At 45.7% G+C, this 27315-nt stretch overlaps 1 long non-coding RNA gene across 5 annotated transcripts; it reads right to left on the minus strand.

Annotated features, from left to right (window-relative positions):
- Window positions 1-398: 398 nt before the first annotated feature.
- LOC148144034 (uncharacterized) lies at window positions 399-25411 on the minus strand. Of its 5 annotated transcripts, none has more exons than XR_015751377.1 (4): window positions 25189-25411; window positions 17618-17720; window positions 9262-9639; window positions 399-732 (listed from the first exon to the last, which is right to left on the minus strand). It is a non-coding gene; the product is annotated as an uncharacterized LOC148144034 (long non-coding RNA). The 5 variants fall into 5 exon arrangements; XR_015751376.1 differs by lacking the exon at window positions 25189-25411 and adding an exon at window positions 18315-18464; XR_015751379.1 differs by lacking the exon at window positions 25189-25411 and adding an exon at window positions 18311-18447.
- Window positions 25412-27315: the final 1904 nt, after the last annotated feature.

A 27315-nucleotide genomic window follows, 5' to 3' on the forward strand; every position in this document is an offset into this window, starting at 1 on the left:
TCCACTGCAGCGGACAGCTGGAACTGACAACCGGAAGCGGAAAATACAAACCACTATAAATGCCGGATGAAAGATCACAAAAGCACTTCACAGGAGGCTCCCAAGCACTGAGGATGTCACGTAGACAGGGGACGAAACGGCTGCAACACAAATTCCCAGCTCGGCGAACAGAACCACAACGAGGGAAAGCATTTTGACCTCAGAATTATTTTTTTCAGTTCTAGCTCAAAGGTAGAAGACAGTGGTGGAGGGGTGCTTTTCAGACAGGAGGCCTATGACCAGTGTGTGCCACGAGGATCGGTGCTGGGTCCATTACTTTTCATCATTTATATAAGTGATTTGGCTATGAACATAGGTGGAGTAAGTTTGCAGAGGACACCAAAATTGGAGGTATAGTGGACAGCGAAGAAGTTTACTTCTGATTAAAACAGGATCTTGATGAGATGGGCCAATGGGCTGTGGAGTGGCAGATGGAGTTTAATTCAGATGAATGCGAAGTGCTGCATTTTTGAAAAACCAATCAGATCAGGACTTATACACTTAATGGTAAGGTCCTAGGGAGTGTTGCTGAACAAAGAGACTTTGGAGTACAGATTCATAATTCCTTCAGAGTTGCAGGTAGATAGGATAGTGAAGATGATGTTTGGTACGATTTCCTTGATTTCCTTTCCCAATAAATCAAGTGGCTCCATCAGAGGTTGATGTAACATTTGGTTCTTTCCTCATGTCTTCCTGCAACGAAATTCACAAAATAAGTGATCACTGTCAGTACAGTGAAATAAATATAATGTGGGCAGCATGGTGGTTAGCACTGGTACCTCACAGCGCCAGAGACCCGGGTTCAATTCCCGCCTTAGGCGACTGACTGTGTGGAGTTTGGACATTCTCCCCATGTCTGTGTGGGTTTCCTCCAGGTGCTCCGGTTTCCTCCCACAGTCCAAAAATGTGCAGGTTAGGTGAATTGGCCATGCTAAATTGCCTGTAGTGTTAGGTGTAGGGGTAAATGTAGGAGAATAGGCCTGGGTGGGTTGTGCTTTGGTGGGTCGGTGTGGACTTGTTGGGCTGAAGGGCCTGTTTCCACACTAAGTAATCTAAAAAAAATGACAACTCCTGTAGATTACCAGATGCCTGCTGATCACATATTATCCAGGACACATCAGGCAGCCAGATAGCCTTAAGTGTGTATTGAGGAAAACTTCATTTGGTTACAATGACTTGGAAATGAAACTGAATAAGGATATGAAAATGAAACATCATAGAGTCATACAGGTTACAGCACAGAAACAGACCCTTCAGTCCAACCTGTCCATGCCGACCAGATATCCCAACCCAATCTAGTCCCACTTGCCAGCTCCCGGCCCATATCCCTCCAAACCCTTCCTATTCATATACCCATCCAGATGCCTTTTAAATGTTGCAATTGTACCAGCCCCCACCACTTCCTCTGGCAGCTCATTCCATACATGTACCGGAGTGAAAAAGTTGCCTCTTAGGTTCCTTTTACATATTTCCCCTCTCACCCTAAACCTATGCCCTCTAGTTCTGGACTCCCCGACCCCAGGGAAAAGACTTTGTCTGTTCATCCTATCCGTGCCCCTCATGATTTTATAAACCTCTATAATGTCACCCCTCAGCCTCCGACGCTCCAGGGAAAACAGCCCCAGCTTATTCAACCTCTTCCTATAGCTCAAATCCTCCAACCCTGGCAACATCCTTGTAAATCTTTTCTGAATCCTTTCAAGTTTCACGCCACCTTTCCGATAGAAAAGAGACCAGAACTGCACGCAATGTTTCAACAGTGGCCTAACCAATGTCCTGTATAGCAGCAACATGACCTCCCAACTCCTGTACTCTGACCAATAAAGGAAAGCATACCAAACGCCATCTTCACTATCCTATCTATCTGTGACTCCACTGTCAAGGAGCTATGAACCTGCACTCCAAGGTGTCTTTGTTCAGCAACACTCTCTGGGACTTTACCATTAAGTGCATAAGTCCTGCTAAGATTTGCTTTCCCAAAATGCAGCAACTCACATTTATCTAAATTAAACTCCACTGCTTGATAAAATAAAGCCAGTAAAGTTGCTGAATGACTTCCTGCTCACCTATTAAATAAAATTGATGACAAGAAATACAGCATGTAATTCCATTACTATATTAGGTAAAAGATCATAGCCATGCAGCTTGTACAACAGTGAATATCAGACTTACACCATATGAAGCAATTTATATTTAATATAAATCTACATATTATATCAATTAAAATCATAAAACACCTGCAGTGCAGAAAGAGGCCATTTGACCCATTGAGTGCATTGGGTATAGGAGTTGGAAGGTCAAGTTGCAGCTGTACAGGACATTGGTTAGGCCACCTTTGGAATGTTGCATTTGATTCTGGTCTCCCTCCTATAGGATAGGAAGATATCGTGAAACTCCAATAGATTGATAAGGATATCGCCAGGGTTGGAGGGTTTGTGGTATAAAATGAGACTGAATAGGATGGGGATGTTGCCCTTGGGCCGTCAGAAGCAGAGGGTGAACTTGTCGAGATTTATCAAATCATGAGTGGCACGGATAGGGGAAATAGGTAACATCTATGCCCCAGGGTGGGGGAGTCTGAAACCAGAGGGCATTGGTTTAGGGTGAGAGGGCAAAGATTTAAAAGCGACCTAAGGCTGGGAGATTGTGGAATGGGCCTTGATCGACTGAATGTTTTATTGTTCCAGAAGGTGTTAGGGCTGGGGGGTGGGGGTGGGGGTGAAGGTCAGAGCTTCAGCAGAGCTGAGAACAGCTGACATCTTCCTCTGTGGGAACAGGGAGATCAACAGAGGACGAGAAATCAGGACCTGAAATCCAAGCTGACACCACACTACCATGTTATCAGTGCTTTGATGAGCAGTGCCAACTCTCTACCTTTACCTAGCTTCCCATTTGACTTGAATGGCACCCCCTCAATATTCAGGATCTAATCCTTGTCATCCTGAAGCCGCATCGCTGTAAAGAGTCTCCGATCATAATTATTCTCTTCAACGTGTGCAGTCAATTCATTCAGTTTTGTGACAATGCAGCACACATTCAGACACACTCTTTAGTTTCAAGTTTTGTGATTTTTAGAATCCAATTTTGAGTGCTGATACATTTATCCTCCTTGTCCCCTTCTATCATTCTCTGATGTTCATTATTCACATCACTACAATGCTCACAAGCCTCAATTTAGATTGGCTATGCTAAATTGCCCATTGTGTCCAGGGATGTGCAGATTAGATGGGTTAGCCATGGAAAATGTAGGGTTATAGTTTCATAGTAATAGAAGCAGGAGCAGGCCATTTGGCCCATTGAACCTGCTCTGCCATTCATTAAAATCATGGCTGATCGATTCATTGTCTCAGCTCCTCCTATCTGCATGATCCCGACTACCCTTAATTCCCCTATTATGTAAAAACCCATCCAGTTGTGTCTTGAATATACTTAATGAAGCTGCCTCTACTGCTTCCTTGGGCAGAGAATTCCAAAGATTCAGTACTCTCCCGGAAAAACAGTTCCTCCTCATCTCTGTCCGAATTCTACTCCCCCTCATATTGAGGCCAATACCCCTAGTCCAGGTCTCACCCACCAGCAGAAACGACTGGATAGGGTGGGAGGGGGATCTGTGAGAAACGTTCTTCGGAGGGAATGGCGTAAACTTGATTGTTGGAACGGCCAACATAACTCCCGCCTTTTAAACTCAATCCCTTTAGTAATGATGGACAAAATTCCATTTGCCGTCTTAATTACTCGTTGCACCTGCAGACCAACCCTCTGATTCGTGTCCAAGGACACCCAGGTCCCTCTGCACAGCAGCATGCTGCAACTTCTCACCATTAAGTCATAGTCCTTTTTACTGCTATTCCCATGAAAATGGATGACTTCACATTTATTAACATTGTTTTCCATCTGCAGACCTTTGCCCACTCACTCAAAATATCTATGTTCCTCTGCAAAGTTTCACAGTCCTCTGCAAACTTTGACCTGTGACCCATTATCCCCAACTCCAAATCATTATTATAAATTGTGAATAATAATAATGCAACCAATGGATCAGATCGAAGCTCTGCAGTCCTACCCTATCCAGTAGTGAATGGTGGTGGACAATTAACAAACTCATTGGAGGAGGTGGCTCCACCAATATCCCCATCCTCAATGATGGAAGAGCCCAGCACATCAGCACAAAAAAATCAGGCTGAAGCACTCACAGCAATCTTCAGCCAGAAGTACCAAGTGGATGATCCATCTTGGCCTCCTCCAGTGATCTCCAGCATCACAGATACTTGTCTTCAGACAATTCCAGAAGTTTATAAAATGATGAGGGGCACAGATAGGGTGAATAGCCAAGGTCTTTTCCTGTTCTGACTGCCCATAACTGAGCAGGACACAGACAACTAGCCGTGGTTAATGCAGCGGAACATAGTTGACAGGAGTTAGACATCTTGGGAAAAATGTTTGCTTAAGATAGTTCTGACAAGTAAAACGATAATAACTCTGTCGACTCTTTAATTATTTAATCAATCTGTTCTAATATTTAGATTAGGTTGCTGAACAAAGAAACCTTGGAGTGCAGGTTCATAGCTCCTTGAAAGTGGAGTCACAGGTAGGTAGGATAGTGAAGAAGGCATTTGGTATGCTTTCCTATATTGGTCAGAGTATTGAGTACAGGAGTTGCGAGGTCGTGTTGCGGCTGTACAGGACATTGGTTAGGCCACTGTTGGAATATCGCGTGCAATTCTGGTCTCCTTCCTATCAGAAAGATGTTGTGAAACTTGAAAGGGTTCAGAAAAGATTTACAAGGATGTTGCCAGGGTTGGAGGATTTGAGCTATCGGACGAGGCTGAACAGGCTGGGGCTGCTTTCCCTGGAGCGTCGGAGGCTGAGGGGTGACCTTATAGAGGTTTACAAAATTATGAGGGGCATGGATAGGATAAACAGACAAAGTCTTTTCCCTGGGGTCGGGGAGTCCAGAACTAGAGGGCATAGGTTTAGGGTGAGAGGGGAAGATATTAAAGAGACCTAAGGGACAACCTTTTCACGCAGAGGGTGGTACGTGTATGGAATGAGCTGCCAGAGGATGTGGTGGAGGCTGGTACAATTGCAACATTTACGAGGCATTTGGATGGGTATATGAATAGGAAGGGTTTGGAGGGATATGGGCCGGGTGCTGGCAGGTGGGACTAGATTGGGTTGGGATATCTGGTCGGCATGGACAGGTTGGACCAAAGGGTCTGTTTCTGTGCTGTACATCTCTATGACTCTAAGATCCTTCAAATATTTATAGATATAGGTCCTTTAGTAGTTACAGATCTACCTGCACAACAAAAAAATCATTAAAGCATTAGAAGAAAAGATTCCAACCAGTTTCAGATAGTGAAAGCAGCCCCATATCATACGGAGAGGAACGAATCATTGATACAGAAATTAGCAGACATTGGAATGTGAGGTGAATGAATACATCATAAGACACCCAAGGATAAAGATAGAGCTGACTGGTAAACATGGGAAGCAACAACTTATTAGCTAAAGAATTCTAACAGTAGGTGTAACCATAAATTTGATGGAACTGATCAAAGATCAATATGCATTTGGATCGTCTTTAATGAGGAATTTAAAAGGTTCCTGAAGCGATGGGCAAGTATCCAATGAATTGGCGGTTGCCACGATGCAGCAGGTAAATGTTACATGAATACAGGATCCAGTGTGAAAAAGCCTCAAGGAGGGAGATCAGAGTCTGGGAAACGTCACAAAGGTCCGGGGCCAGACCACAACCCTGTCCATCTCTTATCATTCAGTGAAATGATTAACTTCATTGGAAATACATTGAGGTCAGCTGAAACTATACAAGATGCTGCACCAAAATCAGAGGGCTGTTTTCCCTGGAGCATCGGAGGCTGAGGGGTGACTTTAGAGGTTGATAAAATCATGAGGAGCATGGACAGGGTAAATATACAAGGTCTTTTCCCTGCAGTGGGAAAGTCAGAACTATAGGGCATAGGTATAGGGTGAAAGGGGAAGGGACCCAAGGAGCAACTTTTTCAAGCAGAGGGTGGTGCGTGTTTGGAATGAGCTGCCATAGGAAGTGGTAGAGGCTGGTACAACTGCAGCATTTAAAAGACATCTGGATGGGTATATGAATAAAGGAAGTGCTTATAGAGATATGGGCTAAGTGCTGGCAAATGGGACTAGATTAGGTTAGGATATCTGGTAAGTATGGATGAGTTAGACTGAAGGATCACTTCTGTACTGTATATCTCTATGACTCTAATTGAAACTAGCTGGGTGGGCACCATGGACCAGTTTAGGCCAAAGGGCCTGTTTCCATGCTGTCTTACTCTATGACTCTAAGTGGGCCATGGACTGAAGATTGGCAGATGGAGTTTAATTTAGATCAATGCATTTTGGTGGGTCAAACCAGGGCAGGACATACATGTCAATTGTAAGTGAGCTAGAGGGTGCAGGTGCATAGTTCCTTGAACGTGGACTCAGAGGTAGACAGGGCGGTGAAGATGACTTTCAGCACGCTTGCTTTCATTGGTCAGAGCACTGAGCATTGGAGCATCCCATGGAAAGAAATCAGAGTTTACGTTTTGGGTCTGGTGCCCTTCAAAACTGATCCCAAAATGTTAACTCTGATTTCTCTCCACAGATGCTGCCAGATCTGCTGAGCTTTTCCAGCAACTTCTGTTTTTGTTTCTGATTATCAATGTCCAGTTTCTCAGTATTTATTGAGTTGGGACATTTTGTTGCAGCTTTATAAGATCTTCGTGAGACCACTTTCAGAATACTGCCTTCAGTTCTAGTCACCCTACTATTGAAAGGAAATTATTAAACTAGAAAGGGTGCAGAACAGATTTACTAGGATGCTACCGAGTCTGGAAAAATTGAGTTATAGGGATAGGTTGGATAGACTGGGATTTTTTTCTCTGGAAACTGAAGGGTACTCTTATAGAGGAAGATGGAGAGTAATAGGGGAATGGGTCTGGGTGAGATACTCTTCAGAAGGCCAGTGTGAATGTTTTGGGCCAAAGGGACTGTTGCCACACTGTAGAGATGCTATAATTCTATGATCCAAAAACCCATCCAGATGCCTTTTAAACGTTGTTATTGTATCTGTCTCAACCACTTTCTCTGGCAGCCAACTCCACATACAAAGAACAAAGAAAATTTACAGCCCAGGAACAGGCCCTTCAGCCCTCCAAGCCTGAGCCGATCAAACCTACTGTGTAAACCTGTTGCCCACTTCCTAAGCATCTGTATCCCTCTGCTCCCCACCTACTCATGCATCTGCCTAGATGCATCTTAAATGAATCTACCATGCCTACCTTTACTACCTCTGCTGGCAATGTGTTCCAGGTGCCCATCACCCTCTGTGTAAAGTACTTGCCGCATGTATCCCCTTTAAACTTTCCACCTCTAACCTTGAAAGCATGACCTTTCCCAGGGTGAAGGGCTTCACCCTGGGAAAAAGCTTATCTCTATCCACCCTGTCTATACATTTCATGATTTTGTAAACCTCAATCAGGTCCCCCCTCAATCTCCTTTTTTTCTAATGAAAACAAACCTAACCTCTATTCATACCTAGCACCTTCCACACCAGGCAACATCCTCATAAACCTTCTCTGCACTCTGTCCAAAGCGCCCATATCCTTTTGGTAATGTGGCGACCAGAACTGTTGCACCACCCTCTACATGAAGACGTTTCCCCTCAGGTCCTTCCTAAGTCTTTCCCCTCACATCTCAAATCCATCCCCTCTTATCTTCAATTCCCCATCTCTGGGGAAAAGACGACATGGGTAAGGTTGATCATACGAAGGGAAACCGACTGACACAGCGTGAATTGGAGTTGCTCTGAAAATAAATCTAGACTCTGAAAATAAATCTCCAGTTGCTCCCTCCCCTCTGTAAGGTTGTCAGAATTGTGACAAAGGAAACAGAGATTCGTTGACCGACAGTGAAGGTCGGAACTGAAGAGAAATAAAACTTCAGATGGAATCTTTCAATTCCAGTCACTTTTGAGACAAGAGGCTGGAAGTAAGTGGAAATTGCCAGGGTCTTAATTGCTGGCTGAGTCAGAGTTCGATTCCTCCCTCGGGGCAACTGTCTGTGTGGAGTCTCCAAGTTGTCTCCCAGTGTCTGTGTGGGTTTCCTCTGGTTGCTTCATTCCCTCCCACAATCCAAAGATGTGCTGGTTAGGGTGAATTGATCATGCTTAATTGTCCCATAGTGTTCAGGGATGTGTCGGTGCGGTGCATTAGTCAGGGGTAAATGTAGAGCAATAGGGTAGAAGAATGGGTGTGGGTGGGTTACTCTTCAGAGGCTCAGTATGGATTGTTGCGCTGAGGGCCTGTTTCTGCACTGTAGAGATTCCATGATTCTTCTACGATTCATACAACTATCGGCCGGATGAAGTGGCCAAGTCCTTACCTCAGAGGGAGCAAGACATTGTCTTGGCATCACCACTTTCTGATGGAAATTAATATGAGAGACTATTTTGGGAGCTGGACATCTGTCAGTTGGACATTGAAGAATCTTTGGCTTTGCATTAATGAGATTTACAAGAAGAGGGGTGACCTTATAGAGGTTTACAAAATCATGAGGGGTGTGGGTAGGGTGAATAGTTAAGGATTCCCCGCCCCCCCCCCCCCCCACAAGAATGGGGGAGTCCAGAACCATGGGGCATAGGTCCAAGATGAGAGAGAAAAGACACAAACAGGACCCAATGGGCAACCTCCACCCCCAACCCAGAGGGTGGTGCGCACACAGAACGTGCCATTAGAGGAAGTGGCGGAGGCTAGCACAACCACAACATTCAGAACAGACCAACGGGAGCAGCTTGGGTGTGTCCAGCATCCTCGACCACATTTCCTACTTTTATTTTAGATTTTTGCCTTAAGCAGGAGGAGTTGGAAGCTTCAGTGAGTGTCTCTTGGCTGCTACTCTCTCTGAATTTGCTCGTTGGTTTGTTCCTTCTGGAGAACACGATGTGAAAATGTGTGTTGGAATTCGCCTTTTTGCCAAAAAGGGTGTGTTTAAAGGGATGTTACTGTATCGGAATAGTTAGTTAGTAACAGTTACTCTGTGTCTATTAAGTTTCCAGTCTGCAGAATTATCCTAAATTCCTCTCTTTAGCTGTATTTTAATGACAGCCTTTAAGCAAATCATGTTTTGCTTAACGGCCAGCAGTCACATTTCACATATGGCTTTAAAATGAGAAAAAATGAGGGTCACGGCTACCTTCTTAAAGTATTTGTCCGGGGATCCGGTCTGGTCCGTAACAATTGTGCAGTGAGGATTCGATCTGTCTAACTGGTTCAAGCTCCTTCCACAGCCAAGTACACAGGAAGACTCTCACTCAGGTAGTGTTCCTGGGAATACTTCCTCTGATGGTCAGTCGAACACTTTCACACACATCTGTGCGTGTTCTCACACTCCATGCATTTCCAATCGCACTGATGTTTAAAAACCTTTGAAGCCAACAGAATAGATAAATGTTTCACATTTGAGGTCCAGAGACTTGTGATCTTCAGATCATGGCGAGTTGAGTGTCTGTTTCAGACCTGAAATGACTTTTGCTTTCAGACTTCTCTCTGTAGATCCTTCCCTTCTTGTAACCTGTATAAAGAGATTATGAAAGTCAGCGCAGAGATTTAGAACAGACAATTCTGGTTTACACATTCCCAAAACCAAAAGATCTTCCTTTACATTCTGTTATCTTATATACCGTAACATTTGATCAGAGACTAATAGGGATGTGAGCACATGCGTTATCTGGATAGTCAGACCATCGTAACCTGAATGACTCCTCGAGTTGTAAGGCATGGAAACAGACCCTTCGGTTCAACTAGTCCATGCTGAACATAATCCCAAACTAAACTCGTCCCACTTGCCTGCTGCTGACCCAATATCCCCCCCCACACCTCTCCTTTTAAATGTTATAATTGTAGCAGCACCACCACTCCCTCTGGCAGTTCATTCCACACATGAACCACTGTGTAAAAGACCTTTGCCACTTCTGTCTCCTCTCACCTTAAAAATGTGCCCCATAGTCTTGAAATCCCCCAGCCTATGGAAAATACACCTCATTCACTTTATCTATACCCCTCAAGATTTTATAAACCTCTACCAGGTCACCTTCAATGTCTGAAGCTCCAGTGAGAAGAGTCCCAACCGATCCATCCTATCCACATAGCTCAAACCCTCCATCCCCAACAACATCTGGTAAATCTCTTTGAAACTCTCCCCACCAGTCAAAGGATCAATGATTTCAAAACTGAATGGGTATTTGAAACAAAAATAAACTTGCAGGGTTACAGGGGGCACAGGTGTTGTTCTTAACTTAAAATATCAAATTAAAACCTTTAGTATCATAATAACCATGGGGCAGCACAATGGCTCAGTGGTTAACACTGCTGCCTCACAGCACCAGGGACCAGGTTCAATTCCAGCCTTGGGCAATGTTCATGTGGGGTGTGAACATTACCCCAGTGTCGGCATCGGTTTCCTCCCACAGTCAAAGAGGTGCAGGTTAGGGTGAATTGGCCGTGCAGAAGTACCCATAGTGTTCAGGGATGTGTAGGTTAGGTGGATTGTCTATGCTAAATTACCAGTGTCCAGGGATAAGCAAGCTCAGGGGATTAGCCATGGAAAATGCAGGGTTGGGGTAGATCTGAGTGGGATGTTCTTTGGAGGGTCAGTGGCAACTTGGTGGACCGAATGGCCTGCTTCCCCATTGTTGGGATTCTACGATTCTAACCCTCTGTCTTGAAATTGAATCATAGAGGTCTATAGCATGGAAACAGTTCCTATGATGCCTAGTTTTCACAATTAATTTAGTCCCATTCCCTGCATTTAGGCCATATCCCTCCATACCCCTCCCATCCATGTATCTGTCTAAATGTTTCTTCAATGACTGTTTGAATTCGTGTATCGCTGGACATCGGAGTGCATCTGGGAAAATTAACAAACAGTGAAATTCACAACTAATCTTGGAGGAACTGTTGGGCGAAGTTCACAGCACAGAATTAGATAAGTTAATTGTTGTTTTAAGTCTGTCTCAAGAGAAAAGCTGCAGTAGTGAGTATAGTGGATTCTTTCTTGATTATGTGTTTTTGGAGACAAGTCTTTTGATTAAACATAAAATATAAGCCATAGCTATTAATTTAACCTGGAGCAGTGTTTGTAGAGGAATAAAACGGTATTATTTTCTGGGTCTGTAGATTGTGAAGGAGCAAAAATGGCCTTTGCAGTGATATGTACTTCTTGTCAAATGTGGGAGTTTAAAGAGAGTTTAAGGGTTACTGCGGATTATATCTGCCATAAATGCTGTTGGATGCTAATCTTATCAGATTGAGTGGATCGGTTGGACAGACAGATAGAAGCAATGAGGAATTTGCAACAGCAACAGTATGTGATGGATGGCAGTTATAGGAAGGGGGGAAAGTCTCAGATACAGTCACATAGATGGGTTCACTCCAGGGAGGGTGAGAGAGGTCGGCACCAAGGGCAGGAGTCTTTTGTGGATATATCCATTTCAAACAGGTATGCTGTTTTGGAAAATGTAGGAGGTGATGGATTCTCAGGGGAACGTAGCATGAACAGCCAAGTTTCTGGTATTGAGACTGGCTCTAATGCAATGAGAGATCAATCGTGTTAGGGGATTCTGTAGTCAGAGGTACAGACAGACGTTCTGTGGCCAGTGGAGAAAAAGCAGAATGGTGTGTTGTTTCCCTGGTGCCAGGATCAAGGCTGTCCCAGAGAGGGTGCAGAATGTTCTCACAGGGGAGATGGGCCAGCAGGAGGTCATTGTCCACATTGGAACCAATGACATTGGTAGGGAAAAGGTTGAGACTCTGAAGGGAGATTAGAGAGAGTTAGGCAGAAATTTAAGAAGGAGGCCCTCAAGGGTAGTAATATCTGGATTACTCCCAGTGCTACGAGCTAGTGAGGGCAGGAATAGGAGGATAGAGCAGATTAATGCATGGCTGAGGAGCTGGTGTATGGGAGAAGGATTCACATTTTTGGATCATTGGAATCTCTTTTGGGGTAGAAGTGAGCTGTACAAGAAGGACGGATTGCACCTAAATTGGAAGGGGACTAATATACTGGCAGGGTAATTTGCGAGAACTGCTTGGGAGGATTTAAACTAGCAAGGTGAGGGAGGGAGGGGTGGGGACCCAAGGAGATAGTGAGGAAAGAGATCGATCTGAGACGGGTACAGCTGAGAACAGAAGTGAGTCAACAGTCAGGGCAAGCAGGGACAAGGTCGGACTAATAAATTAAACTGCATTTATTTCAATGCAAGGGGCCGAACAGGGAAGGCAGATGAACTCAGGGCATGGTTAGGAACATGGGACTGGGATATCATAGCAATTACAGAAACATGGCTCATGCATGGGCAGGACTGGCAGCTTAATGTTCCAGGATACAAATGCTACAGGAAGGATAGAAAGGGAGGCAAGAGAGGAAGGGGCGTGGCATTTTTGATAAGGGATAGCATTACACCTGTGCTGAGGGAGGATATTCCTGGAAATACATCCAGGTAAGTTATTTGGGTGGAACGGAGAAATAAGAAAGGGATGATCACCTTATTGGATTGTATTATACAGCCCCCAATAGTCAGAGGGAAATTGAGAAACAAACTTGTAAGGAGATCTCAGCTATCTGTAAGAATAATAGGGTAGTTATGGTAGGGGATTTTAACTTTCCAAACATCGACTGGGACTGCCATAGTGTTAAAGGTTTATATGGAGAGGAATTTCTTAATTGTGTATAAGACAATTTTCTAATTCAGTATGTGGATGTACCTACTAGAGGAGGTGGAAAACTTGACCTACTCTTGGGAAATAAGGCAGGGAAGGTGACTGAGGTGTCAGTGGGGGAACATTTTGGGGCCACCAACCATAATTCTATTTGTTTTAAAATAGTGATGGAAGAGGATAGACCAGATCTAAAAGTTGAAGTTCTAAATTGGAGAAATGCCAATTTTGACGGTATTAGGCAAGAACTTTCGAAAGCTCATTGGAGGCAGATGTTCGCAGGTAAAGGGACGGCTGGAAAATGGGAATCCAGTGAAAGTATACTCCTGTCAGGGTGAAAGGGAAGGCTGGTAGGTACAGAGAATGCTGGATGACTAAAGAAATTGAGGGTTTGATTAAGAAAAAGAAGGAAAGATATGTCAGGGATAGATAGAGTGAATCCTTAGAAGAGTATAAAGGCAGTAGCAGTATACTTAAAAGGGAAATCAGGAGGGCAAAAAGGGGACACGAGATACCTTTGGCAAATAGAATGAAGGAGAATCCAAAAGGTTTTTACAAATATATTAAGGACAAAAGGGTAACTAGGGAGAGAATAGGGCCCCTCAAAGAACAGCAAGGGGGCCTTTGTGTGGAGCCACAAAAAATGGGGGAGATATAAATTGTAGGGAAATAGATGGTGACATCTTGCAAAATGTCCCGATTACAGAAGAGGAAATGCTGGATGCCTTGAAACGGTTAAAAGTGGATAAATCCCCAGGACCTGATCAGGTGTACCCAAGAACTCTGTGGGAAGCTAGAGAAGTGATTCCTGGGCCTTTTGCTGGGATATTTGTATCATCGATAGTCACAGGTGAGGTGCCAGAAGACAAGAGGTTGGCAAACGTGGTGCCACTGTTTAAGAAGGGGGGTAAAGACAAACCAGGGAACTATAGACTGGTGAGCCTGACCTCGGTGGTGGGCAAGTTGTTGGAAGGAATCCTAAGGGACAGGAAGTACATGTATTTGGAACGGCAAATACTGATTCGGGATAGTCAACATGGCTTTGTGCTTGGGAAATCAAGTCTCACAAATTTGATTGAGTTTTTTGAAGAAGTAACAAAGAAGATTGATGAGGGCAGAGCAGTAGATGTGATCTATATGGACTTCAATAATGCGTTCGACAAGGTTCCCCATGGGAGACTGATTAGCAAGGTTAGATCTCATGGAATATAGGGAGAACTAGCCATTTGGATAAGAACTGGCTCAAAAGTAGAAGACAGAGGGTGGTGGTGGAGGGTTGTTTTTCAGACTGGAGGCCTGTGACCAGTGGAGTGCCACAAGGATCGGTGCTGGGCCCTCTACTTTTTGTCATTTACATAAATGATTTGGATGCGAGCATGAGAGGTACAGTTAGTAAGTTTGCAGATGACATCAAAATTGGAGGTGTAGTGGACAGCAAAGAGGGTGACCTCAGATTACAACAGGATCTGGACCAGATGGGCCAATGGGCTGTGACGTGGCAGATGGAGTTTAATTCAGATAAATGCGAGGTGCTGCAATTTGGGAAAGCAAATCTTTGCAGGACTTATACACTTAATGGTAAGATCCTAGGGAATGTTGCTGAACAAAGAGACCTTGGAGTGCAGGTTCATAGTTCCTTGAAAGTGGAGTCGCAGGTAGATAGGATAGTGAAGGCGGCGTTTGGTATGCTTTCCTTTATTGGTCAGAGTATTGAGTACAGGAGTTGGGAGGTCATGTTGCGGCTGTACATGACATTGGTTAGGCCACTGTTGGAATATTGCATGCAATTCTGATCTCCTTCCTATCGGAAAGATGTTGTGAAACTTGAAAGGGTTCAGAAAAGATTTACAAGGATGTTGCCAGGATTGGAGGACCTAAGCTACAGGGAGAGGCTGAACAGGCTGGGGCTGTTTTCCCTGGAGCGTCGGAGGCTGAGGGGTGACCTTATAGAGGTTTACAAAATTATGAGGGGCATGGGTAGGATAAATAGGCAAAGTCTTTTCCCTAGCATCGGAGAGTCCAGAACTAGAGGGCATAGGTTTAGGGTGAGAGGGGAAAGATATAAAAGAGACCTAAGGGGCAACTTTTTCACGCAGAGAGTGGTACGTGTATGAAATGAGCTACCAGAGGATGTGATGGAAGCTGGTACAATTGCAACATTTAAGAGGCATTTGGATGGGTATATGAATAGGAAGGGTTGGGAGTGATATGGGCCCGGTGCTGGCAAGTGGGACTAGATTGGGTTGGGATATCTGGTCAGCATGGACGGGTTGGACCAAAGGGTCTGTTTCCATGACTCTACGACAGAATTGTATTCGCTTCCACCACCACCTCTGCCAATCTGTTCGAGACATTCTCCACTCTCTCCGTGTAAACGTTTGCCCCTCTGGACCCATTTATATCTCTCCTCCACTCACCTTAAACTTATGTCCTCTAAGTTTAGACCCCCACATGGGGAAAAAGCTTTGGCTGTCAACCTTATCTATGCCTCTCGTGATTTTATATCACGTCTCAGTCCCCTGTGCTCCTGGGGAAAAAAGTCGTCCTAACCTATCCAGCCTCTCCTTATAACAACCTTCCAGCCAAGTAGCATCCCAGTAAATCTTTTCTGCATCCTTTCTACTTAGTAATATCCTTCCAACAGTAGGGTGACTAGAATTGCATGCTGTATCCTTACCATCATCTTGTACAGCTGCAACAAGATGTCCCAACTCCTATACTTGATGCTCTGACCAATGAAAGCAAGCATGCTGAAAGTCTTCTTCACCTCCCTGTCTACCCATGACTCCACTTTCTAGGACTTCTTCGAGACACTGCAGTGTCACATGCAGTGTCTCGAAGTTTTTGGTTGGAGACACTGCATGTGAAATAGATTCAGTGCTATATTAAAGGCAGAAAAGAATAACAAAAGTATACGATTAGAGAGCCAGGAATTATGTATCGAGATAAGGTACTGAAATAGTCGAGATAAGCACCAACTAATAATGTCTACCAATAAGCATCGAATCTGTTTCACATGCAGTATTCAAACAGAGAGATCTAGGGTGCAGGTTCATAGCTCCTCGAAAGTGGAGTCACAGGTAGACAGGAAAGGCTTTTGGCCCGCTTGCTTTCATCAGTCAGAGCACTGAGCATCGCAGTTGAGATGTCTTGTTGCAGCTTTCACACATACCACACAATAACACAAGACATGACCCTGCCTTCCTAACTGACCGTCCCTTTGAATATCAAATGGAAAATACCCCTTTAACTGTGATGATCAGAAAAGATGGCATCCTTCGAAAAAAAAGTGTTGTACCAACAAATATTTGACAGAGGGAGAAAGTTGCACTTTGAGGTGAAGATCAATCTTCATTGAGAGAGGAGCAGCAGCAGCTTCAGAAGCTCATGGTCCAACTTCTGCATTTAGACATGGGGAGGGGGTGGGGACCTCTGATTGGTAGGAGGAGCAGGCACCTTCCAGTCCTTCTGGGCTTCCTATTGGTCAATCCCCAGACATGCGCCTCCTTGACCAGGAGATTCACATGTCAACTATCCAATGGGAGACAGCCAGCCTGGAAATATGGGGATTGTACCTGAAACAACCCCACAGAGGCGTGTCACCATGTTACCCTTTATTTACATGTGCAGAAACCTTCACACTGGTCCAGTTTGCTCAGAGTGAAAAGAACCTCTGACATGGCTGTTTCTGTCAGCCAGGGCTCCCCGATTGGACCAGGTTAACAGCCCCAATCAAGGAACTCATATTCTGTGCGATCCACCTAACTGACATTATAATCACCACAGAACCTAGTACTTCTCTTCACCGAACACTGCAATTACTTTACTTTTCAGTTTAATGATCCAACTCTCTTTTGAATGCCATAATTGAATCTAATTCCAACACATACTCTCGCAGACCATTCCAGAGGTCGAAGCATTTTCAATCATTAGATTAGAATTACGTTTTGGATCACACTCAAAAAGATTTCATTTGGACTATTGCTTCCAATCATTTGCAGTAATTTCTTCATACGAACAAATTTACAACTTAGTGGGTTTATTCAAATTTTATAACATATTGGGGTAGTACGGTGCTTAGCACTGCTACCTCACAACGCCAGGGACCCAGGTTCAATTCCAACTTCAGGTGACCGACTGTGTGGAGTTTGGATGTTCTCCCTGTCTACAGGCGTTTCTTCCCACAGTCCAAAGATATGGAGGGTGGGTGGATTGACCAGGCTAAATTGCTCCATGATGTGAAGGCTAGGTGGATTAGCCATGGTAAATGCAGGGGCAAGGGGTGATTCTGAATGGGATGCTCTTTGGTGGGTCAGTGCAGACTCAATGTGACAAATGGCCTCTTTCTGCACTGTAGGAATTTTATGCATCTCTGTCTGACGTCTTGCAAATGCACCTTTCTGAAAAGGACAGTTTGCTGTCATGTTCAGTACTGCAGTGTCTATATTTTCCCACATACCTCTAAATTAGTTTTGCATGAAATTCCCCCCATTTCCACTGTATCTTAGCTAGCATTCCCCCTTTCATTCCTTATCAATTTTTCCATTACCGTGACTTATGATCCTTTTCTCTTTATAGATTATTGTAGACTAAGTCTAGTTACCATGTTTACCAAAGTATAAGATGAAAATGCATTTTTTTTTTCTGATCCCATACTTAACTATCCCATAAAGCTTGTTAAGGGGGAGGGGGAGGGTGGAATTGAGGAAACTGGTGAAATCTATACTGATCCCAATTGTTGGATGGTCCCATAATGGAAGATGAAGTGTTCTTCCTCCAGGTGTCAGGTGGCTAGAGTTTGGCGATGGAGGCAGCCCAGGACACACATGCCTTACCTGAGTGGGAGGGGTAGTTAAAGTGTTCAGCCACAGGACAGTGGATCATTTACTTCGCTTGTCCCAGAGGTGTTCTCCGAAACGTTCTGCAAGTCCAGTCTCCCTAATGCAAAGGAGACCACGTCAAGCACAACGGACACGTAAATAAATCTTATAAATAAATTGTATAAATTTTAGCCTGCCAGAGTTATTTTCTATCAGACTTTAATTAAGTTGGATGACGGGATGAAAGAGTCTGTTGGTCAGACTTGAATCAGCACCCCGAAATGAGACAAAACCATTAATATCAGTGAACTGCATTTGTTGAAAGCATGAGTTCTTGATTTATTTTCACAACTTACTGGTATTCACATCTGCACATTCAATGTCAAACTCTGACATCAGGAATGAAATTACACCATTAATTTTGTCTTACAATATTCCAACAAACAAATTGATAGCACACAGTGAATACCATGTCCGATTATTGTGAAATTAAATTTGACCAAATAAAATGTAAAATCAAATGGGAGATAACAAATGGGGGAAGGACAGAAGGCAAGAAATGCAGCATCATAGAAGGTGCTCCTCCAGGGAGTGTATTTTACCAACTACAACTGCTCAATATAAGCAAACACTCTGACAGGACCCTCCGGTTTTAATGTAAACCATAGCCCCATACAGTAGGTACCATTTAAATAAGTTAATAGATACAAGCCTTGAGCAAATCCAGCCTCCAGCCGGACCCCCCGCTTCTTGGAGCTCGGACCTTCCTCCAGCTCCGGGGGGTTGTTGAGCTCCTGGGCTCCGGCCGCCGCCGAAGAAGCCGCGGGCGCCGGCTCTCTCTCCTCCACCGCCGACATTTTTAATTTGTTTTCTCGTTCACCCGGTAACCGTCACCTCCCCCTTCCCGGGCCCCGGGAATTAGACACAAATAAACAATAAACCCCACCGGGGACTGTCTCCTTTTCTTCACAACTTTTGTTTGAAAAGTTCCGACTTTAATTTGAAATGTATTTTAAAGGTATTTTCTGAGGTAAACGGTGCCTGTCTGCCCCCCTCCCTCCGTCAGAAACCGCCCGCTGAGTCGATGAGAAAACCGCAGCCTCGCGCCGCCATCTTTGTTTTTCTTCTTCTTTCCGTCTCCGCGCTCCCTCCAATCAGAGCGCACCTTACTTCACCTGACCAATGGCGGCCGACTTTCGGAGACACGCCCCTTACATGCCGCACCGACTGCAAGTTTTGTGATTGGTGGAGAGGTTCGCAATCGCGGCGTGTCTCCGCCCCTTTCCTCTGAGGGTGTGTCTCCCTGAGGTACATTTGTCTGCCTCAAAAATTACCACATTGACTCAACCTAACTCCGAGACTCAATGTTACTGACAGTTTATTTGTGTGTGAACCCGAGGGCCTTATGTGTCTTGTTATAGAGGCGGAGACATACTCAGCAGGGAAACAGACCCCTCAGTCCAACTCGTCTATACTGACCAGAAATCCAAAATTAATCTCGTCTCATGTGTCAGCATTTGGCTCATAAACCCATCCAGATACTTTTAAAATGTTGTAATTGTACCAGCCTCCAACACTTCCTCTGGAAGTTCATGCCACACACGAACCACCTTTGTGTAAAAAATTTGCCCCATGTCTGTTTTTCAAACTCTCTCTCCTCTCACTGTAAAAATGTGTCCCCTGATCTTGAAATCCTCCATCCTTGGGAAGAGGCAACTATCATTAACCCTATCTATTCACCTCGTGGTTTTATAAACATCGCCTCTCAACCTTCTCTGCTCTGGCAGAAAAACATCCCAGCCGATCCAGCCTTAATTCCAATTTGATAATAGTGGCGCAGAGATGATTTCAGCTCTTTGTGTGTCAAGGAGCTCTCAATTGTAAACAATGCCTCTTAAGTTCACCTCATCTTAAAACGAATGGCATACGCTACTTGTGACCAGATTTGTAAGATATGTTTTGAATGGAGGAGTAAAACTCACAATAAAAGATGAATGCAGCCTTTATTCACAACTCATTATTAAACACACTTTCTCCATTTACAGATGTGATTGAGAGGCTTCTCCGAATGAATCTTTGACTGATAACTGAGTTTGTCAGGATTTTGAGAGTCACTGTAGCTCTGTTGTAGCACAGGGGAGTGTGCTTTCAGACAGACCACATTGTGCAGAAAGTTCTCCCGCATCAGACGAGTAAAGTCGACATGTTTGTAACAAGTTGTGAAACTTGAAAGGGTTCAAAAAACATTTGCAATGATGTTGCCAGTGTTGGAGTGTTTGAGGGAGGAAGAGGCTGAATAGGCTGGGATTATTTTCCCTGGAGCATTGGTTGCTGAGGGCTAAGCTTATAGAGGTTTATAAAATCCACAAAGGGCGTTGATAGCGTAATAAGGCAAGGTAGTTTCCTCAAGGTGGGAGAGTTTAGAACGAGAAGGCGCAGTTTTAGGGTGAAAGGAGAAAAGTTTAAAAGGGATCTCAAAGTGGTAAGTTTCTCACAGAGACGAGAGAGATTGAAAAACAGACATGGGGCAATTTTTTTACACAGAAGTGGTGGACATGGGTACAATTACAACATTTGGATAAGTACGTGAATAGCAAAGGTTTGGAGGGAAAGGGAGAGGCTGAATAGGCTGAGGTTGTTTACCCTGGGGTGTCAGCAGCTGAGGGTTTGCCTTATAGAGGTTTATAAAACCATGAAGGACATGGATAGGGTAAAAAGTCAAGGACATTTCTTGGGTTTGGGGGAGTCCAGAAAAAGAGGGAACAGGTTTTAAGTGAGAGGCGAAAGGGACCTGAGGAGCAACCTTTTCACAGAGGGTGATGTGTGTACAGAATGAGCTGCCAATGAAAGCGGTGAAGGGCTGGTACAATGTCAACATGTAAAAGGCATCCTCATGTGTGTAAGTATATAAAGAGTTTAGAGAGATATAAAGACTCTGGTGCGGCCGCATCTGGAGTATTGTGTGCAGTTTTGGTCGCCATACTATAGGAAGAATGTAGAGACACTGGAACGGGTGCAGAGGAGGTTTACCAGGATGTTGCCTGGTATGGTAGGAAGATCGTATGAGGAAAGACTGAGGCACTTGGGGCTGTTTTCATTGGAGAAAAGAAGGTTTAGAGGTGACTTGATAGAGGTGTACAAGATGATTAGGGGTTTACATAGGGTTGACCATGAGAACCTTTTCCAAGTATGGAGTCAGCTACTACGAGGGGCATAGCTTTAAATTAAGGGGTGGTAGGTATAGGACAGATGTTAGGGGTAGATTCTTTACTCAACGAGTCGTGAGTTCATGGAATGCCCTGCCAGTAGCAGTGGTGGACTCTCCCTCTTTATGGGCATTTAAACGGGCATTGGATAGGCATATGGAGGATAGTGGGCTAGTGTAGGTTAGGTGGGCTTGGATCGGCGCAACATCGAGGGCCAAAGGGCCTGTACTGCGCTGTATTTTTCTATGTTCTATATTAATGGGTCAAAATGAGCTGGATGTAGGTTTGCTCGCTGAGCTGGGAGGTTTATTTCCAGAAATGAGCGGCACGGTGGCACAGTGGTTAGCACTGCTGCCTCACAGCACCAGAGACCCGGGTTCAATTCCTGCCTCAGGCGACTGACTGTGTGGAGTTTGCACATTCTCCCCGTGTCTGCGTGGGTTTCCTCCGGGTGCTCCGGTTTCCTCCCACAGTCCAAAGATGTGCAGGTCAGGTGAATTGGCCATGCTAAATTGCCCGTAGTGTTAGGTAAGGGGTAAATGTAGAGGGTATGGGTGGGTTGCGCTACGTCGGGTCGGTGTGGACTTGTTGGGCTGAAGGGCCTGTTTCCACACTGTAATGTAATCTAATGTAATCTAATCTAATCTAAATTTCGTCACCCTACTAGGTAACATCGTCACTGGGCCTCAGGTGAAGCAATGTACATGAGTCCCACTGAAGATGTTACCTAGTAGGGTGACGAAACGTCTGGAAATGAACCTCGCAGCTCAGTGAGCAAACCTACATCCAGAACCTCAACCCGAGCTACAAATCTCAAAATACGCTGAGACAAAATGGGGTTAGCATATCTGATCAGCATGGACAAGTTGGATTGAAGGATCTGTTTCTGTGCATCTCTGACTATTACTACTGGATACAGGCCTGGAGCAAGTAGGTGGTACTAGTTTAATGGGGCATCATGGACTGGTTGGAGTCATACTGTTTCCGTACTGTATGATTAAATAGCATCGAATGGTGATTAATCCCAAAGAGATGATAAAGGTTTCGAGCATCACCTTGGGCGCTTGCGTGTGGACCCCTTCCAGATAACTGAGGGCAATGGAGCACTGTAAGGTTCTGTACATCAGACAGTCAGCCAGCAAGTTCCCACTGGGAGACTAGTCTCAAGAAAGGAAGCAGTTTCCTGTCCCATCAGTTGGATTGTGAATACAGTTTGGAGCAAGTCCTATATTTCTGACAACATAGGTAGACAGGACAGTGAAGAAGACTTTTGGCATACTGGCCTTCATCAGTCAGGGCACTGAGTATAACAGTTGGGAAGCTACGTTGCAGTTATCAAAGACATCGATGAGGCCACACTTGGAGTATTGTGTTCAGTTTTGGTCACCTTACTATAACAAGGATGGTATTAAACTGGAAAGATTGCAGAAGAAATTTACAAGGATATTGCTAGGACTCAAGGGTTTGAGTTATAGGGCGAGGTTTGACAAGTTAGGACTTCCTTCTTTAGAGCATAGGAGACTGAGGGGGGAACCTTATACAAGTGTCCAAGATCATGAGAGGCATGGATAGTGTGAATGCACTCAGTCTTTTTCCTGGAGTTGGGAAACGAGGACTAGAGGACATCAGGTTATGGTTAGAGGGGAAAGAATAACAGGTAACCTGAGGGGTAACTTTTTTTTTAAACGCAGTGTGGTGTGCATATGGAATGAGCTGCCAGTGAAAGTGGTTGAGGCGGGTATATTAACTACATTTAAAAGGAATTTGGACAAATACATGGATAGGAAAGGTTTAGAAGGTTATGGGCCAAGAGTAGGGAAATGGGATTCGTGTTGATGGACGTTTTGGTTGGCGTGGACCAGTTTGGGCTAAAGGGCCTGTCACTGTGCTGTCAGACTCTATGACTCGTGTCTCTTTGTTGCTCTGACAGTTGAGTTTCCAGATGAGCATCTCACTAAATCATGCCAAATAAAATCCGATCTCATTCGTCAACGCTGATGCAGAGGTGCTGGTGTTGGATCGGGCTGGATCAAGGTCAGAAGTCACATGTCATCAGGTGAGAGTCTAACAGGTTTATCTGAAGACACAAGCTTTTGGAGCACTGCTCCTTCCCCACCTCCAGGGAAAAGACATTGTCTATTTACCCTATCCATGCCCCTCATAATTTTGTAATCCTTTATAAGGTCACCCCTCCACGTCCGACACTCCAGGGAAAACAGCCCCAGTCTATTCAGCCTCTCCCTGCAGCTCAAATCCTCCAACCCCCAGCAACATCCTGGTAAATCATGTCTGATAGAGAAGTCAACGTTTTGGTAGAAGAAGGGCTAATGCTCATTCCTCCATCTTCTGGTGCTGTCTGGCTTGCTGTGTTGTCCCAGCCGACTGCTTGCCGACTTTGGATTCCAAAATCCAGCGGGGGGGGGGGGAATGCAGTCCAGCACAAAACGAAAAAAAAAAGCCCACTGACTCTACCACCGCACCCACTGTCAGAACAGGCAGGAGGTTCAGTTCTGGGCGTGACCCACAGCAGGATCACCGGCGGAATCCAATTGTTGAGAACGCTGGTGCCCCCGCAAGTTGCAGGACACCGTGAACCTCCACCCACACCCTGAGCAGGCAAATGGCCTCTCGCCCGTGTGAATTCGCCGGTGGGCCAGCAAGTCGGAGGAATGGCTGAAGGCCTTCTCGCACTCGGGGCAGCTGAAGGGCCTCTCCCCTGTGTGGACCTGCCTATGCTTTATGAGGGTTCACTGAAAGCCTTCCTGCACTCGGGGCAGGGGAATGGCCTCTCACCGATGTGGATCCGCTGGTGGGTCAGCAGGTGGGAGGAGCTAGTGAACCTCTTCCCGCACTCAGGGCAGCTGAATGGCCTCTCCCCAGTGTGGACCCGCCAGTGGACCAGTAGGTTGCCGAAGCGGGTGAAGCCATTCCCGCACTCCAGGCAGCCGAAGGGCCTCTCCCCAGTGTGACTGTGTCGATGAGTCTCCAGGGCAGATGGGACACGGAAGCCTTTCCCACAGTCACCACACTTCCATGGTTTCTCCATGGGGCGGGATTCCTCATGTTTCTCCGTGGCAAAAGATTCAGCCATACACAAAAGGTGTGTACAGCCCCCTCACCACCGTGATTCCTCTTCCCAGGCCGTATAACTTGTTTCAGACTCCACACTCAGTGTGCTGCAACAGTAGGGTCTCTCATCCAGTCCCATAAATGCTGAAAATGTACTGAAACAAGAACCAAAAAACTTTGCTCCTTCTCACAGAATCACATTCGAAAATTGTTGTGATCCCGATGCATTAAGTGACTGTCAGACATTGATGTGAAAGTAAGGACTGCAGACGCTGGAGAGTCAGAGTCGAAGAGTGGCGGTGCTTGAAAAGCTCAGCAGGTCACACAGCATCCAAGGAGCAGGAGAGCCAATGTTTCAGGCATAAGCCCTTCATCTGTTTATTTTGAAACTTCCGTCTTCAGATTTTCAAATACTCTAAGACACCACAATATTCATCACTGTCAATCTGGGATAGGGAGGTGAGTGTGTGGAGGGGGAGGGGGGGGGGGGGGGGGGGGGGGGGGGGTGGTTGGAATGAGACCTCAAGGTATTGACACCTACATATGGCAAATGTTAATGGCAAGCCAGAGTCAGAGCACAGAAACAGCCCCTTCAGTCCAACTTGTCCATGCCAACCAGATATCTAATCGAATCTAATCCCATTTGGTCAGCATTGGGCCCACATCCCTATCAACCCTTCCTAATCACAGACCCATCCAGATGTCTTTTAAATGTAATTGGACCAGCATCCACCACTTCCTCTGCCATCTCTTTCCTTGCATGCACCACCTTCTGCGTGAAAAAGTTGCCCCTTAAATTCCTTTGTAACAATACTCGCTCCATCTAAACCTTTCACACAAAGCAGTCCCAGTCTATGTTTGGAAAGTTAAAATTCCCTACCATAGCCACCCTATTATTCTTGCAGATATTTCTTGCAGTTCCTGCTGACTATTACATGGTCTATAATACAATCCCAATGTGATCATACCTTTTTTATCTCCAGGCTTCACCCAAATCACCTTCCTGGATGTACTCCCAGGAATATCCTTCCAGACTACAGCAGGAATACTATACCTTATCAAAAATACAACTCCCACTCCTCTCTTCCCTCACTTTCTATCCTTTTTTCAATGCAAAGGGTATAACTTCTCATTGTGGTACAGCATTTGGCACGTGTTTGCCGATTGAGACACTGACTTGTACCAAATTGTCCAGAGTCTGCCCCCTCCCTGGATTCACTACCTTTCCATGCAGTTGCTGCAAATAAACAACTAAAGCCCAGAATGAAAAAAAGTATAAAAAGTGGTGAGAAAAGAGAGTGCTGTACTCACAGATGTTCGATAGAGGAAGGAAGTTGCAGTCTGGGGTAAAGCTCAATCTTCATTCAGAAATAGAAGCAACACCAACAAGTTCAGAATCTCGTAATTTTGGATTAGTGGTGCTGGAAGAGCACAGCATTTCAGGCAGCATCCGAGAAGCAGCAAAATCGACGTTCCAGGCAAAAGCCCTTCATCAGGAATAAAGGCAGAGAGCCTGAAGCGTGGAGAGATAAGCCAGAGGAGGGTGGGGATGGGGAGAAAATAGCATAGAGTACAATAGGTGAGTGGGGAAGGGGATGAAGGTGATTGGTCGGAGGCGGGGAGGTGGGTGGAGTGGATAGGTGGTAAAAGAAGATAGGCAGGTAGGACAAGTCATGGGGACAGTGCTGAGCTGGAAGTTTGGAACTCGGGTGAGATGGGGAAAGGGAAAATGAGGAAACTGTTGAAGTCCACATTGATGCCTTGGGGTTGAAGTGTTCTAAGGTGGAAGATGAGGCGTTCTTCCTCCAGGCGTACAGCGGTGAAGGAGGCCCAAGATCTCCATGTCCTCGGCAGAGTGTGAGGGGGAGTTGAAATGTTGGGCCACAGGGCGGTGTGGTTGATTGGTGCGGGTGTCCCGGAGATGTTCCCTAAAGCGCTCTGCTAGGAGGCGTCCAGTCTCCCCTTGTAGAGGAGACCGCATTGGGAGCAACAGATGCAATAAATGATATTAGTGGATGTGCAGGTAAAACTTCGATGGATGTGGAAGGCTCCTTTAGATCCTTGGATGGAGGTGAGGGAGGAGGTGTGGGCGTCGGTTTTGCAGTTCCTGCGGTGGCAGGGGAAGGTGCCAGGATGTGAGGGTGGGTCGTAGGGGGGTGTGGACCTGACCAGGTAGTCACGGAGGGAACGGTCTTTGCGGAAGGCGGAAAGGGGTGGGGAGGGAAATATATCCCTGGTGGTGAGGTCTTTTTGGAGGTGGGGAAATGTCGGCGGATGATTTGGTTTATGCGAAGGTTGGTAGGGTGGAAGGTGAGGACCAGGGGCGTTCTGTCCTTGTTATGGTTGGAGGGGTGGGGTCTGAGGGCAGAGGTGCGGGATGTGGACGAGTTGCGTTGGAGGGCATCTTTAACCATGTGGGAAGGGAAATTGCGATCTCTAAAGAAGGAGGCCATCTGGTGTGGTTCTGTGGTGGAACTGGTCCTCCTGGGAGCAGATATGGCGGAGGTGGAGGATTTGGGAATACTGGATGCCATTTTTGCAAGAGGTAGGGTGGGAAGAGGTGTAATCCAGGTAGCTGTGGGAGTCGGCAGGTTTGTAAAAAATGTCAGTGTCAAGTCGGTCGTCATTAATGGAGATGGAGAGGCCCGGGGAGGGAGGTGTCAGAGATGATCCAGGTACATTTAAGGTCAGGGTCGAATGTGTTGGTGAAGTTGATGAATTGTTCAACTTCCTCGCGGGAGCATGAGGTGGTGCCAATGCAGTCTTCAATGTAGCAGAAGAAGAGGTGGGGAGTGGTGCCGGTGTAATTACAGAAGATCGACTGTTCTATGTAGCCAACAAAGAGACAGGCATAGCTGGGGCGCATACGTGTGCCTATGGCTATCCCTTTGGTCTGGAGGAAGTGGGAGGATTCGAAGGAGAAATTGTTAAGGGTGAGGACCAGTTCGGCCAAACGAATAAGAGTGTCGGTGGAATGGTACTGTTGGGGACGTCGGGAGAGGAAAACACGGAGGGCTTGGAGGCCCTGGTCATGGCAGATGAAGGTGTAGAGGGATTGGATATCCATGGTGAAGATAAGGCGTTGGGGGCCTGGGAAATGGAAGTCTTGGAGGAGGTGGAGGGCGTGGGTGGTATCTCGAACGTTTGTGGGGAGTTCTTGGACTAGGGGGGATAGGACAGTGTTGAGGTAGGTAGAGATGAGTTCAGTGGGGCAGGAGCATGCTGAGACAATGGGTTGGCCAGGGTGGTCAGGCTTGTAGATCTTGGGAAAGAGGTAGAACCAGGCACACCAGATGGCCTCCTTCTTTAGAGACCGCAATTTCCCTTCCCACGTGGTTAAAGATGCCCTCCAACACATCTCGTCCAAATCCCGCACCTCTGCCCTCAGACCCCACCCCTCCAACCGTAACAAGGACAGAACGCCCCTGGTGCTCACCT

The sequence above is a fragment of the Chiloscyllium plagiosum genome, unplaced genomic scaffold, assembly GCF_037043375.1.
Source record: "Chiloscyllium plagiosum isolate Xiang-an unplaced genomic scaffold, Cpla_swu_hap1 HiC_scaffold_27, whole genome shotgun sequence".
NCBI classification, from domain to species: domain Eukaryota; kingdom Metazoa; phylum Chordata; class Chondrichthyes; order Orectolobiformes; family Hemiscylliidae; genus Chiloscyllium; species Chiloscyllium plagiosum.